This window comes from Macaca nemestrina, chromosome 2, assembly GCF_043159975.1.
Source record: "Macaca nemestrina isolate mMacNem1 chromosome 2, mMacNem.hap1, whole genome shotgun sequence".
NCBI classification, from domain to species: Eukaryota; Metazoa; Chordata; class Mammalia; order Primates; family Cercopithecidae; genus Macaca; species Macaca nemestrina.
In genome coordinates this window covers 35,797,126-35,806,958 of record NC_092126.1, presented here as the reverse complement: position 1 = coordinate 35,806,958, position 9,833 = coordinate 35,797,126, and the positions used below count along the sequence as shown (strand labels likewise).

General features: G+C 38.7%; 1 protein-coding gene across 12 annotated transcripts in view; it reads right to left on the bottom strand.

The window, feature by feature from the left end:
- Positions 1–9,833, bottom strand: part of LOC105469876 (transmembrane protein 108) — a 343,076-nt gene that overhangs the window by 253,127 nt on the left and 80,116 nt on the right. For 2 of the 12 annotated variants that reach the window (XM_071090928.1, XM_071090930.1), the window contains exon 2: positions 6,501–6,617. The exons of 9 other annotated variants lie outside the window; for them this stretch is intronic. The gene's annotated coding sequence lies outside the window, so the exon portion shown is untranslated. Of the gene's footprint in view, positions 1–6,500; positions 9,829–9,833 lie in introns of all 12 variants that reach the window. One more of the 12 variants, XM_071090929.1, reaches the window with a different exon arrangement.

Sequence of the window (9,833 nt, the reverse complement as noted above, 5' to 3'; positions counted from 1 at the left end):
TATGCTAAACATATGTAATATAAATAATAAAATGTAACATGTATATGTAACATAAATAATAAAAATATTAGCTGTTACCTTTGGTACAAAGCTACTTTATTTACTTAGAAGTGTAGATCCCTAGTACCGCAGATATTCAAAATGTGACAGAAGTACATCAAAGTGAAAAATTAGACACAAACATAAAGAGGGATGAGCTATGCCCAGAGCATCTGCTTTGTTGTAACTAGTGGTCTAGTTAGGCATAAAGCAATAACCATAGGAGGATGACTGGGAAAGGATTTGAACCAGGCACATAGCAACTCAAAGTATAGTAAGAGGCAAAGACTGTAGAATGTATCAATCTCAGTTTTAAAGATTAAGTGGCTTGAACACTAAATGTGAGATGTACAGAGGCATAGACTTCCTCTGACCTTTAGGTCTGGTTGGTCCATAAGTGTCCCTCAAAATATTTGAAAAATGAGTGGATGGATGGGTTGAACACACCGCTTTCAATATGATCTTCTTGCAGAGTTCCTATTATAATACAGACTGCTTGATATTAAAAGGTGTCTACATGAAAGACAAAGGAAAACCCAAAAGATGTGCACTCATGCCTTAATTCATTAAATACTTAGTATTCACTATATCTGAAGCATGGTACAGAAGTTGTTTTATGAATAAGGTCTAGTTTATGCAATTACAGAAATCTAAGAAGAAGTTGGCCTCTATCTTGGGCTGGAAACTAGTCATAGTGGAAATAACTAATTACATTCCTTCCCAGTTGGTTTCTTACAGGCAGCTCTTCTCTAAGTTCAAGCCTTAGTGATGCCATTTATGTGTCAGGACACTTTAATCTTAAGAAACTAAAGGAAAATGGAAAATATTTTTCAAAAGGATGTAATTGTACCAGATGATATGCAAGGGAGTTGGGGGCATGCAATTAATTACAATAATGCCTTACAACAAATTTATACCGATGGAAGGAAGATGTGTGACAATATTGAATTATGGGTGAGTTTTTAAAAATGGAGTTTTATTAGAGTTCAAATTAAATGCTAATAAAACATCACCAAGAAGAAATCCTCCTAGGGCTGCTTTAATGACTAGAATCACTCATAATCAGTAGATAGTTAAGATGCAAATAGATGCAAGTAAGGCATTCGAAAATGGCCCTTCCTCTCAAGCAGGCTAAATGTGTCCTAGCAAACGTATTTATACTATTCATTTGCTCTGTGGGTCCTTTCTTCATAGATAAAACAAAGTAAACTTCAGACTTACCCTGGAGAAATTATTAAGAACCCTGAATTAATGTGGTACAAATGAACGGCATTATTGAAGAGAGAATCAGGGTTCTGTCAGATGGCTGCAGCCAACTACATCTGGATTTATTTTTAAATGAGTGTTTATACTCCACTGTTCATCCAAGTTCTCATAAGAGGCTCTGTCTTTGCATACAGAGCAGGAAAAAAACTGCTGAATGAAGTCAGTGTGCTGAATGGAACCAGAGAGTGGGTGGAGGGGAGTGCCTACTCTTTTTTTCCCTTTTTTTTTTTTTTTTAAGCTATTATTTTTCTTTCTCCTCCTATCTGGTATTCTTTGATACACTCTGACAGCTTGTTCAAACTGAGGAGCCTAAGAAATATCCACCTGACAACCTAGACTCAGGAAAAGCACATGTGAAAATGCCATTTCCAGCCAGTGTACGATCAGGCCTCGGAGAATGGAGATAGTGTGTTTCCAAAGTACTTCAGAGGCTGCAAAAAATGTTAAACATTACCTCATTTGATACAACCACCTGTGGCATAGGAAAGGCAGGTGTCTTCATTTTACAGGTAAGAGAGGTTAATGATGTGATCAAGTCCGCACTATTAGAAAAAGAGCCCAGCATCAAGACCAACCTTCTTACTATTGGTCTGTGGTTTTGTCCCCACACTACACTTCCTAAGTAAATAATCTTATGTCTGTTTACACACCCCCTACAGTAAACTGAAACCCCCTGGCATCTGATTCACTTATGTCTGCATGAAGCAGAGCCCCGGGTAGGAGAACCACCAGTGGTTCAGCCCTCAGCCTCACTGTGATTTCACAAAGGACTTAGTAGCTTCTGGGACAGCGATTTTTCAGGTGTTAAGTGCAGTTTTAAATACATCTGCTTCTCCACTGGGGAAAAACACAATCTGGTAGCAATATCCAAGGCAAATCACCTGTACTCAATTTTTATTTCTTAGTAAATTTGAGATGTTCACTGGGGGCAGGTGTGGCTAGGCTCGTAAGGATAAATGAGAGCCAAATGAAGAGTATTTTGCAAACATGAAACTTAAGACAAATGCTTAAACTACCTTGAAAACTTTGGGTGTTATATTTCCTTTCTTCTTGGAAAGAATAATTCCATAAGTAATACATTAACATGAAGGAGATTATTTTTTCAATGAACACATGGCAAAAATCTGACAAGACTATTAATATCAGTTTAGGTTTGGGGAAATCTCAGGATTGGAAAATCTTAAGATGATTTTAAGACTATTACCACGGAGTAGCTTCCACACCTGGATGGGCATAAAAATCCCAAAGAAGGGCCCCAGAAACCAGACAACCTAAAGTAATTACTCTGCCAGTACCCAGAAATCACAGAACCTAGAGTTAGTACTCTACCAGCTCCTAGAAATCAGAGAACCTAGAGTTAGTACTCTACCAACTCCCCAAAACCAGACAACCTAATAGAATGAGTACTCAGAAGCCTGTTAAGTCCATGCTGTTCCTCCCCCAAAAAGGCCTCATAATAGATTCTAAAGAAGGACAGTTTCCCCTCTCTGGCCACCTACAGAACTTTGTGGATTGGAGAGTTGCAAACCTTACCCATTTGCTGATTACTCCAAAAAGCAATTGGAACTGTTCAAGAGAAACAGCAGCCAACAACGGGGGCTTCACGGAGATTTTGAGAATAGTGACTGACACCTCTGATTTTTTTTCCAAACCCGATGCACCCAATCCAACCCCAAAAATCTTCATTTAACATTTTTTATGTGCACAACATTGGTGGCTCCTGTCTTCTTACTTTGTATTTAGAGTAAAACATGACAACTTTGCCACAAGCAAACAGAGACACACACCTCACACCTTAGCAGTAGAAGTGAACCTGTTGAGAAGGCTATCATGAGGAAGAACCTGCAGGGTCAGCAGTGATTACCATGGCAACAACAGCCAATGGCACTCTGATTTTCAGCTCCTAATGCAACGATCTGAGGTCTGACTCTCCCTTGGGAGGTTTCAGTTGGCTTTTATAAGAAGCCTAGATAAACTTGCTGTCTTCCATTGGGCAGTTCTGGCAGAAAGGAATGCACTCTTTATTAAGGGTTGTTCACAGTCCAGATACAAAACAGAGAATAAAGATTCTGAACTCTATTACTCACTGATTGACTTGCTTTTGAGCAAGCAGTCATCAGAAACTGTTCAGCTTTAGCCTATTAAAAGCCACTATATCACTCACATGGGATGGTTTCCTGGTACATTAGATCGAGTTTCAACCTCACTTGTTCCGTTGAGGACTAATATTTGTTAGATGCTGTATTCTATTTTTAGAGTAAACTATCAGCCTATGAAATGGTCTGAATACACGAAAACGATTTCAGCATACCAAGTCAAAACGTGTACTGTTTGAATTAAATGCAGATAAATCAGGCCAGGTGTGGCAGCTCATACCTGTAATCCCAGCACTTTGGAAGGCTGAGGTGGGTGGATCACCTGAGGCTGGAGTTGGAGACCAGCCTAGTCAACATGGTGAAACCCTGTCTCTACTAAAAATACAAAAATTAGCCAGGTGTGGTGGTGCATACCTGTAGTCTCAGCTACTCAGGAGACTGAGGTAGGAGAATCGCTTGAACTCAGGAGGTTGCAGTGAGCAGAGATTGCACCATTGCGCTCCAGCCTGGGTGACAAGAGTGAGACTCTGTCTCAAAAAATAAACAAATAAATAACTGCAGATAAATCAAAATACAGATATATTTTCCTTTGAATGCACTGGTACACTGGTATCTCATATAGCTGATAACAAGAGTACTTAGCAAAATATGTTTTGGATTATGCTGAAGCCAAGCCAATTTATAACTTGACAGGATTTGATGAACTGATATTTGCCTTGAGGGGAGAGTGTCTTCAAAGTTGAAGGCATCTTACAGATGACTTAGCCCATCTTCATAGCCAGGATACAAAAAAAGCATATGTAATATGCCTCCTCCATTTTATTCATTTATTTATGTAAATAAATACAAGAAGTCTTCAAAAAGTTCATGAAAAATGAATATTAAGAAAAACCTATACATGGATTTCAAATTCTTTTTTGCACCAAAATAAACTCATACTAAGTTGTTATAACATATCTAAACAGGATCTAGTTTAAGGCACTAAGAAGTATAAGACATCAGTTTGCAAAGTGCTCCTATCCAAGCAACAAAAATTCTGCTAAAATTGAAGCACAAACATCAAATTTACTGTGATTCTTGGGTGGAAGAATGCTGAAATTATTGATGCTTCACAAAATGTTTACGAAGGCAATGTCCCAAAGAAATCAGCAATTTACAAATGGATAACTCGTTTTAAGAAGAGATGAGATGATGTTGAAGATGAAGCCCACAGAGGCAGACCATCTATTTACATTTCTCTCATTATTAAAGACTTGGAGTATCTTTTCCAGTGTTTGATGGCCTGTGAAGTTTCCTCCTATGTAAACTGCCTGTTAAAATTCTTTGCTCAAGTTTTCTACTAATAATATGTATTGCTTTAAAAATAACTCCCCACCCCCACTGGAATCAGTTGAATAAGACAGGCAACAAGAAAAACTCACACAGAGAACAGATGGCAATGATTCCATCCTTTGAAAATGGCAGTGACTCTACAGTCAAAAGTGAATTTGAGACCTGCACAATAACAGGGACAGCAATAGCTGATGATGTTATGTGAAATACTTGATATAGTGCCTGCATATAGCAGGTATTCATTAAACACCACTTCCTCTCCCATCTTCAAAGATTATCACAACAAATCTGTGAGAAATAAAAAAAACATGTATTATTTTTATTTCTCTTTAATGGATAACAAAACTGCCTGGAGGCATGCCCTTTCTTGCCTGATCAGTGAGAAAGGCATGGCTAACTCAAGGCTACTGGTTCCTCCCTTTATTTCTACTAGGAGTGTAAGCTTGGAAGTAGACAACCTGGCTTTGCATTCCAGCTCCTCAACTTAGTAGCTGACTAGCTTTATGAAAGTAGTCACCTCTTTGAATCTCAGTTTCCTCCCATCAAATGGGGTAAATAATGATGGTATTTTCCTTTTGGGGTTAAGGATTAAATAGTTCCATGTAATCCATGAAGAATGATGCCAGGCACTTAGTAAGTGCTCAGTGAGTTTTAGCTGCTGCTATTAATATTATTATTAGTCAGCTTATCCTTGGTGTGTGGGAATTGCACAAATGACACTGTAAACAGTCTTTTATGAATGTCCTCCAATTGTGTGGTTTTTAGAATTCATTTTGAAAGGTTAAAGATTATACAATAGCATATGAACACTTAACATATCTTAAATATTGGATTTAATTCTAAGCATTTTTCATAATCCATATTTTTCCCCAATTTGGCTTAAGAAAAATCTTGAAAGATAAACATTCAAGATTTTCATTATCAAGATTATCATTTGTTCTAGGTCCCAAGGCAGTTCCAGGGTCTTGTTTGTTGATTTCAAGATGTGGCTGCATGTACTGGACATTTCTCAGCAGACCCTGCATACAGAATGATTGATTCTGGGACTTCCTGGATGTTCTAGTCTTCTTAGGTCCACTTTGGGAAAAAAAGGGAAGCTACTACTTTTCTAGGGCATTTTTCCCAATGTATTCCTTGCATCTCAAGTAACACATCTGAGGACTTCACTGACTAGATAAAACAAAACTATTGGAAAATGGGCCTCCATACAAAGTAGGCTTGCACTTTTGTTTTCTTTGTACAAGGATTATTCTTATTCATATTTCTATCCATGGAAGAGAGGATATCGACCAAAGAAATAAAGCCAACTGGTGGTAACCATGGCCTGAATACAAGCAACCCTCATTTTTCTCAGCTTTAAAAAATAAAATAAAATGAAGGCAGGAGGCAGGGAATCAAATCAAGTAGGTGTGACAAATGCTAGCATAAAGGAGAGCGGCAGCAACAACAACAACAGGAGGGCTATCTGGAATCTTAAATAAGTGGTCAAAACTCACCGAATTACAAAAATCAATACTATGGTACTAAAAGAACAGTTGGGAATTCTAGCGTTTATTTTACTGTTCAGTTACATTATGACTCATCAGCATCTCCTGGCTAGTCATTGTTGCTTCTGCAGGCCTCACCTCACTGTAAGATAAGGTGTAGGATAAAACATACTTTCCTCATTTCCTACTTGCCATAGATTCTAGGGTTTTATAGTTGATACCTAAATCTAGATTTACAACAAAATGTCCTATATGCTTACATTGATGCTATCATACTTACATAAGTGGTGTAATTTATTACTTTACATCATCCCAGCAGTTCTGTTAGTGGTGGCTCATCTAATAGTGGCTCATCTTTTTGCAACCTGAATGCACACATGAGACTCCAGCTGCCCCTCTAATTGGAAGACAAGGATTTCATTTGTTATAAACAGCCAGGTGCTCCCTCCAAGGGCATCATTTTGATTATGCTTTTTCTAGACACGGTTTCCTTGCAAATGTAGGCTCAAAGATATAGAGCTACTTCTTTCTTCATGTGAAAGTAGTAGCTTCCCTTTTTTTCCCCAAAGTGGACTTAAAAAGAGCAGAACATCCAGAAAGCCCCAGAATCAATCATTCTGAATGCAGGATCTGCGGAGAAATGGGCAGTACCTGCAGCCACATCCTGAAAATCAACAAACAAGACCCTGGGAACTGCCTTGGGACCCAGAACCAATGATTATATATATATACACTTCATCAAACACTACAGAGCCAGTTCAACAGCTGCCACCTTAGTCAAGGAAAATAATCAGTGAGAAAATGAATAACATCCAGTCGTCAGTGACTCAGCCTCTATTTGGCTCAACTCAAGGGTAGGGGTGGGGTGGGGTAAGGACATGTCATCTTGACAAGGCCATTTTGATACATGGGATATTTTGATTTGGCCTAAAATTATTATTATTTGTGTTGTGGGGCTGGAAGGAAGACTTGACATGTTTATGTTTCTTAATATTATTTAACATTTTATAAGAGATATGATATAAACATGCACAAAAAAGTCATCCTCGTATGGCTGATTGCTCACAGATGACCATCACTATTTAAAAAATGAGAAGGTGGGTGGAGGGTTCCACTCATCCTCTGAGGATTGACTTGTAAATTCAATTCTTCTATAATGCTTATTTTGAAAACACGAATTTGTTTCAACACAACTGATATATCAGGGAACACTTTAAGTATAATGCAAATGTTGGGTTTATGCCTGATTTTGTCCATGAGAAACACTAGGTGACTGCAGAAAACCAAAGCAGGTGCACATGCCTCTAACAGCTATCGGATACCTAAGTCACTGAGTGTTATGAGCCACCCATCCATCCATATTGCTGTTAAAACCTTCCTTCCTTACTTCCTTGGGGAACGGAGTAAGGTTCACTGATACATTTTGCCATAATATTTGATAATGTAAAAACAAAAACAAGCAATTTTATATCTTCCCAGAGTCATTTTGTTCCTGGAGGAGTATCTATGACCATCATTTTTTCCTTCTTATTACCATTCCTCCTGCAATCCAGCTCCTTGCCTCCTTACAGCCTTCAACAAGAGATGCCAGAATTTCTTTCTTTTTTGTTTCCCCCACAATGGAAAAAGAACTGTTTTCTTCAGGAAAGAAAAAAAAAACTGTATTGCTCTTAATGTGGATAAAGCATATAAACTCTCACTGCAGAACATACTTTAAAAGCCCTCAGGGTTTGTTCTTGTTTTCCAACAGACGAATGTGTCAATACAGACCTGCCACCTCTCTCCCCACAGAACTAAGTGATGCCCTGATCTCCTTTCTAGAGCATTACTGGGTAGAAGCAAGGTAAGCAAAGCCAGTTTCAACTCCATTTACTGATGACAGTCAAGGGTATGCTGGAACCTAGTACAAGTTCTTAGCTACCACAGAGACATTTTCTTAGACTGTAAGATATGAAGAACAAGCCAGCTTGTAGGTGGATAAATAATGTGTGTGTGTATGTGTTGACTACACCTGGGGGTCTACATGTATTCTCTGCCCTGTTTCTAACTGCTGAAGGGCAGCCTACAAAGATGCATATTATATGGTATGATAAAATTCATGCAAAATATTAAAAATGAAGCAATGTATGTGTGCATATATATTTATATATGAATACACACACATCTGAGGACTTCACTGGCTAGATAAAACTGTTGGAAAATGGGCCTCCATACAGACATATATATACACACATATATCTATATCTATATTAAAGTCATACTTCACACTCTAATTAAAGAGGCTCATGATGAGAAGAAAGGATGAAGAAAATCTTCAGTTCAAAAGGAGCCCAAGAGAAAGAGAAGCTTAGGTGAAGGAAAATCACCACTGAAGCCAGAATCCTGGGTTCAAATATCAACTCTGCCATTTACTTCCTGAGCAAGTAATTTAAACTCTGAGTTTCAATTCCTCATAGATAAAAATGAGAATTCTCTCCACCTAAGACTGTTTTTTCAAGATTAATGTTCCTAAGGCAATAGGAGACATAAATTCTGCCCTAAATCTCTGGCTTTTATACTACATTTAAAAATTCGGACTAGATGGCTACCACAGTTCAGACACAATCTTAGTTGTCTGGGCACTATGGATCTGAAAGACAGGATATGAGCACACATCTATGGCCCCCACACCCAAGGGGCAGTAGGTCGGAGACAAGCTGGGTCAACAGAGTGAAAGGATTGAGAAATCTCAGAAGGACTATGGTCTGACTTCAAATCTTTCCATGTTAAGAAGCCCCTTAGGACAATGGCTCTCAAAAGTGGTCCCTGGACCCGGTCCACAGCATTAGCATCACCTGAGAACTTGGTAGAAATGCAAAATATTTGCCCCTACTGTACTCTTACTGAATCAGAAATTCTGGGAGTGAGGACACAACAAATGGACTTTAACAAAGCCTCTAGGAGATTCTGATGCTCACATCATTTTGAGAACCACAGCCTCAGGAGATAGTCTCACTTCAGTGGGTTCAGGAGTTTGTATCTGTTTCAAGTCAGAGTTTAGAAAATGTCTGATTTAGTTCAAGAAATCTCAGTATCCCTCTGGCCCTATGATATAACACAGATCAGCAATGGATTCACAATACTATCTGGCTATGTGACAACAAGATGCAGGTCACCCAGCAACTCGAAATTTCCTCAGACCAGTACAGGTCAAGGTCAATTCCTGATCCAACTAGAAATGTCACAAACATGCCTTTCAGATGGAATTGGAGGATTCCTGGACAGAAAGCAATGGAGGATGTAATCCTCTCAGAATGAAAGGAGTGTAGAAAATAACCTACTGGTGTAAACATGGTCGACAGTGGGAGGACTGATGTAGAACCACCTGGTGCACATAGCCAGCACCAACTTTTTATTTCTGTCTATTCAGTCTTGGAAGCTGTGGCTGAATGCTCAAATAAGACAAGCTTCCGTACCTGGTGACCTTTTCTTCCTCCCACTCCCCCACACTCAAATCAACTCCAGAAGCAACAGAGTTTATGTAGCTCTCTCAGAGAATATTTAGGCTCTTTGATTTTCCTCCTTTTTACTTGTCTGCTTGCTCATCTGATTGCATTTTCACTGATCCTCTGAG